Source organism: Schistocerca nitens, chromosome 8 (genome assembly GCF_023898315.1).
Source record: "Schistocerca nitens isolate TAMUIC-IGC-003100 chromosome 8, iqSchNite1.1, whole genome shotgun sequence".
Classification (NCBI taxonomy): Eukaryota; Metazoa; Arthropoda; class Insecta; order Orthoptera; family Acrididae; genus Schistocerca; species Schistocerca nitens.
The window spans coordinates 212,901,899-212,912,693 of NC_064621.1; the positions used below are offsets into that span (position 1 = coordinate 212,901,899).

A 10,795-nucleotide genomic window follows, 5' to 3' on the forward strand; every position below is an offset into this window, starting at 1 on the left:
TGAACACTTGAAAAAAAAAAAAAAGAATGAAATATTAATTTCGAATGAGAGTAAGAGAAGTGGACGCCTGCTACTTGAGTGTTCAACATGCAAGTGACCTAGACACACAAAAAAAGTTAAACTTGTCTGGATTTATGGAAAGTGTCCTGAGGTCCTGTTGTGTAGACACGCACCACAATGTGATGAGGAAGTGTCTGGAACTGCGGCTAATGCGTCACCAATGAAAGACAAGCGCGCTGCGTCAGACGCAGGTGTTGACTATTTCACAGAATTGCATCATCAGTGAGTAAGTGCTGTGGCAGTCTATACATGACCGATTTTCGGTTATTAATGGCTAATGGAATATTTCTTTCCTACTATAGTTTCCTTCTCCACTAGAGCTCATAAATATTTCAGTTGTAAACCAAGATATTCAGAGGATGTTTTGTTTTATTTCTACGCTACCTAAGATATTTTCTTACAATTAGGGGGTCTTGATTCCCCGTGGAGAAGTCATCTATTAACCGCGTTTCTAGTGCGTTTTAGTGTAAATGTTACAGACACTGTGTACTTGTGTAGTTCACACATTACTGTTTGCTTTTAGGTGGATGATGCTTCGCAGTTCTCCCTTTCCATTTCTGAAGGAGTGATTCAGACAGTGAGTGACTTGATCTCTTGACATCGCTTATGTGAACGCCTCTCATCCCGAACTGAGTTTGTGAGTTGCCATAATCGGAACGGTACGGGAAGAACACGGCATTGCACACGAAAACAAACGTACCTACTGTCTATAACATTTACAATCAAATCCAGCCGAACTGAAGTGCATGTATGCAGTTTTTGATCCAGAATACGATGTCACGTTGTATTTTCCAAAAACACCGCCGTCGTAAACTTTCAGACTAAATCACATACACACATTATTAAACGTAGAATCGAATATGAATATGTACTCAATTAAACGTCCCAACCCTTCGCTCTCCACTTGCAAATGGTTCAAATGGCCCTGAGCACTATGGGACTTCTGAGGTCATCAGTCCCCTAGAACTTAGAACTACTTAAACCTAACCTAAGGACATTACACACACCCATGCCCGAGGCAGGATTCGAACCTGCGACCGTAGCGGTCGCGCGGTTCCGGAGTGTAGCGCTTAGAACCGCTCGGTCACCCCGGCCGGCTCTCCACTTGCACCCAGATACACACACACCCACACACACAGAATATCTACAGACCATAGACGAACAAATAGGAAATGCACGTACATTCTATCACCGATACACAGACCAAGCAAATCAAAAGGACTCGCTACATTAATAGTTTGCGACGTATCAGAAAACAGACACTCATGTAGCAACCAGAGACACGTGAAATTATTAACAGTGAAACATCTTGTACATTCGACACAAATATGATAAAATGTACTACCAACCAGAAGCAGCTCCTCGGTGCAGCACAAAAGTGACAATTAAATGCTGAAAACTAGAAGTGCAAGTACTTAGAATTAGCAAACTAGTCGCCAAAAATGAGATGCAAGGAACTGCTTCCAAATAAGTTTCCACGCATCCATAGTATTTATCAATTTGAGTCGTGACCATTGTTTACGATCAAAAATAAATGAATAGATATGAGTATGGTGAAATATAACTAAAATAGTTTTCTGTGTTATTCACTTGTGTAATATACTACTACGCGTTTTGGTGGTTCAAATCATTATCTTCAGGTAAATAACTACGTAGTTCCATTCAAGAAATTAGTGTGGAGCTCATATATTTTTTCACAGAAGCAGGCTAAATGGAAAGCAGGTTATGTAAAGTAGAACCAAAGAGATGGTGCAGACCGCTATTTGTTGTATGTGCTCTTCAGTGTACCGGAGGTGTTACATTATTTCTGAACTTTATACAGAGATGTAACGTTTGATATATGTCTCTGATACGTAGAACATCTCTGTATAAAGTAATGAAACACGAAACGCCTCATCTACAGTGACGAGAAATTTGGTTCTACTTTTTCCTCTAAAGATTAAACATTACCTGTTTTCTTAGTTGGCCAGCTGCAGCAAAAGGTGAGTATGCTCGGCAAAGTTTGCTAACAACGCGGAAACAGGTCGCGACCGCAGCACGAATTTGACAGTTGATTGTGGAAAAACGAAATTGAGAGTTTAAGGTAAATTCTGGTTCATTATTCCGTCTCAGTAGCATTTTTTTTTTTTAGTTTACATGTTTCGATGACTCAGGGTCGTCAGATCTCAGTATTTGCGTCAGCAACCCGTCTTGTCTACTCAGAACCGCATATCAGAATACTCTAATATGTTGCTCGGAGCAGACAAGACAGGTTGCCGGCGCAACTACTTTGCACATTTTTAATCAGATTACATGTTTAGATCACTGAGATGGAACAGAAAACGAGAATTATCTTAAATACCAGTGCAGCTGGTGTTCTTCGCAACTCGAATACGTCGGCTATAATGAAACAGAGTACCTAGAAATAAAAAAGGAAAGTGTCACCAGAGAGGAGAAACAAGAAACTGTTTCAAAAAGATTGTATGCACATAATTCTCCACTTGAAGATTATTGTAAGAAACATCGTTTGCGAATACTGCGTCTTGCTTATGTTGTTGTGGCTTGCAAACATAGCAAGACGCAGTATTCTCAAACCAACAGCAGAAAACGTGAGTAAACAGTGTCCAAATACGAAACACAATCCATGAATAACAAACTACACGAAATCGCTCTCCATATCTAAGATTCACAAAACTTATGCCAATGTCCACAGATTCAGCTGAACTACGCAAAAACACGCTTGGCACACAAAAATAAACTTGTCGTCGCTCAGAATAGGCCAATACTACAATGATTAGGCCAAAAACGGGCAAAAGCCACAAATTTTACCTAAAGATGATGACGATGATGATGATGAAGTCCTATACTCCTTGAGGGAGCGTAGGGGAACGATGCGGGAGACCTACATTTTAAAAATTGGATTATAAACCAAAATTCAGTGCAGACAATTATCTAGCATCCCTCATGTATGCAGATGACATGGTGTTCTAATTTAGAGCTGTAGCTGGTTTCGGTTGGCACCCTCAGAACACACAGGTTGTAAAATACAAGGTGAAGTACATACGTACATAATTTAAGTAACAACAAAATCTGATGTAACATACTTCCTACGCTAAACATGATCTGTATGTATATATTTCAGAAAAAGAGAAAAAACCACTGAGGATGTCGCAACGGTTGCGAAAATTGTCTTGTTGATAAAACAAGACAATATTTTGTCTAACAGGGAAAAGGGGGACCCATCCTCAGTTCTTTATTATTTCACCAACTGCGATATAATCGCGTGTACAAACAGTGATCCAATACTGTAAAATGCTTTTTGATTCCAGTCTCTGATCACAAATGAATTCCTTAGACGATGACAGGTTTCAGTCTGTAATGACCATCTTCAGATCTTTTTTACACCATGTCCTAAAGTGATACGGCCATAATGGCGTCGTCAGAACATATAAACATAATCAGCCCTATGTGACAATGCTATGCTGATTATATTTATATGTTTTGACGATGCCATTGTGGCCTATCACTTTAGGACATGGTGTAAAAAAGATCTGAAGATGGTCATTACAGACTGAAACCGGTCATCGTCTAAAGAATTCATTTGTGATCAGAGACTGGAATAAAAAAGCATTTCATTATTATTTTCTGCTTGCACGGTAACTGAGCTCGGAGCTCAAATATGATACTTAATTAGCTATCGCAATTCTCATGCTGCTGTTCTTTAGACACGAAATAATTGTCTGCTTATGGTTAAATTATGAGAGTCCCTTATATGGTCGCAAAGACGAACGTAACAAAAGGAAAAAAATACTATTTAATTTAGTATTCTGCAAACACGAAACAATCGCGCGACGGTTCACGATGACTGGTTAAGTTCAGATGTAAGTAACACTTGATAGCTATTGCTAGAGTACACACACACTCCTGTGTGACTGAAGGCGCTGACGCCGCTTCCGTAAATGTTGGCTGCTTTGCAAGAGTGAGACTGTTTTCCGCTTTCTGCTCGTAATCGTGACTCATGGTCGACCGCGGAGTGGCGTGCTATAGCAGTCACCGGGGCAACCCCTCCTCCCCTCCCCTCCCCCACACTCCGCTGATACGCGTGACGCTGACTGGTTGGTGGCAGCAGCAACGTTAGAGTAACTTGGCGTGGTATTCCGTGAAGTTCACGGCCCATACCGCGGGTGCAGATCGCTGCGCACGGCACCAAGGTCGCGACGCCATCTATATATGCCGTGGCGGGCCGGCGGTAGGCATTCAGTCGTCACCCGACGCCACTATCTCTCATTGAAAGTTCGAGCCGCTCCCTACAGCCAGTCAACATGCCTGACCCTTGCTGCGGAACCGGAGCAAGTAAGCTAACTTTTCTTTTCTGAATATTACAGGGTAATGAAGAAGTGCAGTTAATATCTGATATCAATGAATAGGTGTGACTAACGTAAACAACAGTCACGAATGCTTAATTGTGTAGAGCACTTGTTTATTCCTAGCGTTTAGGGGAGACATCGTCATTGTTAGTCATCTTCTCTGGATAAATTGGGCGTGAATTTAGCTACCCCCAGTTCAACCGCTTCAGTGTCTGACGCCATCAGATAATGACACTTTACTAGCTTTTTAGAATGTCCAACATCAAATTTTCAGCAGCCAATCTTATGTTATTTTCCTCGAGATGGTATCCGATGTCGAATAAATTTTGGGTTCCAACATTCAGGCACCTACATCTACGTCTGAATTCCTTTTCGGGAGGTGCTAGCCACTTTCACAGTCATGTCTGACATTTCCAATATTTTCAGCAAATCATTTTGCTATGTCCCACTAATGCGATAAATCTGTCACTGTTTGTGCTGGCCTACGCTATACACACCCAAAGTTCCTACTTATTCCAGTGTGGGCAATAAAAATGCTTTCTGAACAATGTTGATAAATAGAGTACTGTTTCCTAGTACTTTAACAGTAAGTCAAGGCTGAAATTTTTATTACCTGCAACAGAGAGTAGCAATAGTCAGATTTATTACCGCTACATCTGGTGATTACTAGGTTACAGACACAGAAAACCGTTTTATTTATCTCAGCAGCTGACATATTTGTCTTCATCAGCAACTGTATTTGTATATAAAGTACTTCTGATTTATTGTTCAGTCTCAGTTGCAAATCCTTTTATTGTTTCAAATGAAATGATATGGATCATCTTAAGATCTGAGTAGTTGCATCAGCAACCTTCTTGTCTATTCAAAAACTCATATCAGAATACACTGATACGAGTTTCTGAATAGACAAGACGCAACTACTTAGATCTGAAAATGATCCAGATTGTTGTAAACATGTAATTTAATTTTTTTTAAATGTGCAACTGAGACTGAACAACAGATGATAATTTTATTTATATTTAATTAGTAGTCGCAATCATCGTGAGGCTGTCCTTTATGGATGAAATAATTGTATGTTTATGGATAATTAATAAAAGCTGCGAAAACCATATAACGGACTTCTTTGTAAATCAGTAAACTGGCGTCTTTATGCGTTGATAATTAGTGCACAAGAACACTTTTTTTCATACAAAGAGCTGTCGCTTTGTAGATGTATGACTTGATATTACAATACCACTTCTTAATGGTGTGTAGGATATGCCAAGCAAGCTGCATCTAACACACCACTCCTATTTTGGAGTAACGTTTAGACTGTTAACTTCTTAGAACATCAGCTGTAATATGTTTGTCGTAGGAGGAACCATGACCTCCTTAGGCAATCTAGAAGAAAATATTCATTTGATTTATCAGCCTGGCTAAGATCTCGAGTGTGTTGCAGGAAGTTATTAGTCACGGCTTGGCGGCAATATTCATGAGATTACGTTTCAAACAGATCGTTATGGTTACTGCGAATAAAATCGGGTGCTTGTTCTGAAATATTGTTGAGGCCGACTGCAATAATGTGACATCTTCTTCGGTACTATAATTGATCACTGTTGATGGTGCTTGGGTTGGTGAACAGTCAAGCTTCAAATATGACACATTCAGCAGCTTTTGATGTTGGAATGGTTGTCTCAGATTTACAGGGCTTGATCTTTCCAGTTGTTACACATAGTATTTTCTTACTGATCTAGTCTTAACCACCAGTCATTTACCGCAAGCGTGTCTTTATTTCACTAAATTACATGTTAACTTCAGCAACATCTAAATTTCTTGAACCTTCAGTTTCCCAGTGAATATCAAAGCTAGGGAAACACACGTAAAGTTTGCCGAGGTTGTCAGTGTTATCCCTGTGTTTTCTGAGTAAGTTCTGAAGTGCTGAAGTGGTCTGTTTTGTTTTCCAGCTTGCCAGGGGTCCAGCTGCAACTGCGGTCCCTCGTGCACCTGCACAAACTGCGCGTCTGGCACCAAGGGCTCTGCCACCTCCAAGTGAATGACTGTTTCCTTAAGTCCAACACGGTGAGCACCAACGCAAAAGGAAACGTTTGCAGCTGCTAGTTCTAATATTACAGTTAATACCGAATAGATTATGCACAGTATTCCTAACACACCTCATCTACAGTTTTCTTCAGTGCTATAGTAACATTTTTATAAATTTTTTGTTAGGTGACATTGACATTATGTACATAATGAGATTTATCTTGATATGACTGCCATCGTTCGCATAACCAAACTTATATTGTTTTCACATCCAATTAGTGATGTCAAATAATCGATACTGGCGAAGAAAATACATATCGAAAGGCTTGTTGCAAGAACGCCTTGAGATGTTCTGTCACTGTTCATAAGACATACACACGAGTTTAGATGCCTCTTTTGTAGATATGGATCAATTAGCTCACTGCAGTAATTATGTTCTATCAAGTCATAGAGTACATACTGAAATATTATGCCATATTTCTGCTTGTTTTCTGGAATTCGCTACACACGTGTGAGGTGTAGAACTTACACGTTTGTAGCCGAGTAGGTAGAGATATAAAGAACAGGAACTCTTTCTGGAGTACAAAAGTTTGCCTCGTGATGACTGGGTGTTGTGTGCTGTCCTTAGGTTAGTTAGGTTTAAGTAGTTCTAAGTTCTAGGGGCCTGATGACCATAGATGCTAAGTCCCATAGTGCTCAGAGCCATTTGAACCAAGTACAAAAGTTTCATATTAGTCTATGCTTCTAACATCGCTTTTCAATGGAATTTCCATTGATAGTCTTTATTACAACCACGTACCTTTGCTCGTTTAACCTCTCCATGGCCTCCTTTCAAATACTATCACCTGCAAACGTCTTTCCACTGAGAAATATGTTCAACTTTGGATACTAGCGACAGCTGCTTGCTTACAGATGTGGACTCTCGAATGGATTCGTCACAACTTGTTCCCAAAGAGCAATAACAATTGTTGTGCATCATGACCGGTGCTATCAACTCTAGAGTGTTATTTCAGTGTTGGATTTATCAACTAGGTCAGACAATAGACATTCTACGAATATAGAGGAGTAGGAGATTAGTCTTTAACGTCCCATCAACAACGGTGTCATTAGAGACGGAGAACAAGCTCGGATAAGGGAAGGTTTGGGAAGACAATCAGCGGTGCCCTCTCAAAGGTCATCCCAGCATTTGGCTGAAACTGTTTAGTGAAATCACGGTAAACCTAAATCAAGATGGTGGGAGACTGGTTTGAACCGTCGTCCTCCCGAATACGATTCCAGGGTGCTAAGTAGTGCGCCACCCCACTACGTATCCAGAGATGCACTGCTGCGTTGTAACAGGTCGTTATAGTCCACGCGAAAGTGTAACAGAAATCCTCGAGGAAATTAGAAGGGAATTCTTGAAAGTGGTTCAAATGACTCTGAGCACTAAGGGACTTAACTTCTGCGGTCATTAGTCCCCCAGAAGTTAGAACTACTTAAACCTAACTAACCTAAGGTCATCACACACATCCATGCCCGAGGCAGGATTCGAACCTGCGACCGCAGCGGTCGCGCGGTTCCAGACTGTAGCGCCTACAACCGCTCGGCCACTCCGGCCGGCGGAATTCTTGAAAGAAAGACGTCGTAGTTTCTGTGAAACTCTGCTCAGTAAATTTAAAGACTTCGGATTCGAAGAATACTGTGTGACTATTGTACTGTCACCATTGTATATTTCACGTATGAATTATGGGAGTAAGATAAGAGAGATGCTGGAAGTTTAGAAAATTATCCGTTATTTTCACTAAATAAAAGTAAAGAATGGCCAATATTAGAATGTGCATTGTTTCATTTGTTGATCCTGAAAAAGTGCAGTTAGATTCACAGCTGCGAATATGGAAAGAGGTATCTCTTTACGTTTCCTGGACTTCTCTGCGGCTAGTCTCAACACTTCATTGTTATGTTTCCTGAAATGCCGCTGGCTGAAAATCTGAGGCAGCAGATTCCTGCAGTTAGTTGTTTACGATGAGTTTTAGAGTGTCAACATTTGGATAAATGATTTGTCTGTGAGCTGTGTAACCATGTATATGTTTTCCTTTTCGGAAGTGTTCACTTTCCTCTAATGAATTATTTCTTTTGTTACAGGTGTGACAACCGTGTTGCTGCTTCTCACTCTATGTAAATTTCACTGCACTATTTAAATGTTCTTTGCTGCATTTCTTCATCAAAATAAAATGCTAAAAATCTATGTCTCTGTGTAGCTTATTTGGCTCTATTACACCTTCCAAGCTACCGTTCCTCCTGCTATGTCACGACGATGCGAGTAAGTGCGATATTCGTCTTCAGATACATGAAAGAGTAAAGAGTGCTATAGAGCCACGCAGTACAGCTAACGCATGACTGTAGGCAAAAATTGATATGTGGAATGTTGTAGGGAGGGAGAGGCAAGTTAAATTGACAAGTGATCACTTACGTATGTCTGGATGGTTTTTGTGGAAGTTCACAGCCCACAAATGGCATGTAGACTGCTGCAAGTCCCGATCCAACTCTGTGTATACATGCAGCCCATCAGGTGTTGATCAGTAAGATGAGCTGGTCAGTGAGAGTAATGTGTTGCCTCTAGCATGGTCGCAACAAACACAGACAATCTGAATGTTTCTGGTAAGAGATTACTTGCACAAACAATTTCCAGAACCATTTAATATACCCAGTCCCCTGTCAAATCCCTGTAATATCCAGACTTTCCACCAGACCTGTCTTACAGCATATTTTTCCAAAAGAGACAGCTGCTTAGTTGAAGCAATTAGTGGGAAAACTAAAAAAGTCAAGTTTGAAAGCTGAAAGGGCAAAAATAATCTCTGGACTTTGAGCAGCTTTATTAGATTGCTAAAATCAGCAGATCACTTGCTGTTAAAAATATGTCTGCTGACAAGTTTTGAGTGTAGCTTATCATTCAAACATCTGCCAAAATAAAACATAATTCCCATGAATATACAAGCACAAAATATAGGAGACACTGAAAATGAAAATACAGGGTGATTCAAAAAGAATACCACAACTTTAGGAATTTAAAACTCTGCAACGACAAAAGGCAGAGCTAAGCACTATCTGTCGGCGAATTAAGGGAGCTATAAAGTTTCATTTAGTTGTACATTTGTTCGCTTGAGGCGCTGTTGACTAGGCGTCAGCGTCAGTTGATGCTAAGATGGCGACCGCTCAACAGAAAGCTTTTTGTGTTATTGAGTACGGCAGAAGTGAATCGACGACAGTTGTTCAGCGTGCATTTCGAACGAAGTATGGTGTTAAACCTCCTGATAGGTGGTGTATTAAACGTTGGTATAAACAGTTTACAGAGAATAGGTGTTTGTGCAAAGGGAAAAGTTCTGGACGGCCGAGAACGAGTGATGAAAATGTAGCACGCATCCAGCAAGCATTTGTTCGCAGCCCAGGAAAATCGACTCGCAGAGCTAGCAGAGAGCTGCAAATTCCTCAATCAACTGTATGGAGAGTCCTACGAAAAAGGTTAGTTATGAAACCTTATCGTCTGAAATTGGTTCAAGCACTGTCTGCAGCTGATAAGATTAAAAGAATCGATTTCTGTGATTTTATCCTTGCTCAAATGGAAACAGATGAATCTTTCGTTTCAAAGATTGTGTTTAGTGATGAAGCAACTTTCCACACTAACGGGAAAGTCAACCGTCACAATGTCTGTATATGGGGCACTGAGAATCCGCGGGAAACAACTCAGTATGAACGTGACTCGCCTAAGGTGAACGTTTTCTGTGCCATTTCAGACAATAAAGTTTTTGGTCCCTTTTTCTTCGAAGGTGCTACTGTAACTGGACTACGGTATCTGGAGATGTTAGAGAATTGGCTGTTCCCTTAGCTCGAACAAGAAGCACAACAATTCATATTTCAGCAGGATGGAGCGCCACCACATTGGCACTTATCTGTCCGTAAGTACCTGAACGTCAACTACCCGAGGCGATGGATCGGCCGCCAGGCAGCCCGTGATAGAGCACTTCGTCACTGGCCTCCAAGAAGCCCTGATCTTACCCCCTGCGATTTTTTCTTATGGTGGTATGTTAAGGATATGGTGTTTCGGCCACCTCTCCCAGCCACCATTGATGATTTGAAACGAGAAATAACAGCAGCTATCCAAACTGTTACGCCTGATATGCTACAGAGAGTGTGGAACGAGTTGGAGTATCGGGTTGATATTGCTCGAGTGTCTGGAGGGGGCCATATTGAACATCTCTGAACTTGTTTTTGAGTGAAAAAAAACCTTTTTAAATACTCTTTGTAATGATGTATAACAGAAGGTTATATTATGTTTCTTTCATTAAATACACATTTTTAAAGTTGTGGTATTCTTTTTGAATCACCCTGTACTT

The 10,795-nt window shown here is 40.6% G+C and overlaps 1 long non-coding RNA gene across 1 annotated transcript; it reads left to right on the forward strand.

Annotated features, from left to right (window-relative positions):
* Positions 1–4,218: 4,218 nt before the first annotated feature.
* LOC126199209 (uncharacterized) lies at positions 4,219–8,649 on the forward strand. Its single transcript, XR_007540130.1, has 3 exons — positions 4,219–4,392; positions 6,350–6,464; positions 8,547–8,649. It is a non-coding gene; the product is annotated as an uncharacterized LOC126199209 (long non-coding RNA).
* Positions 8,650–10,795: the final 2,146 nt, after the last annotated feature.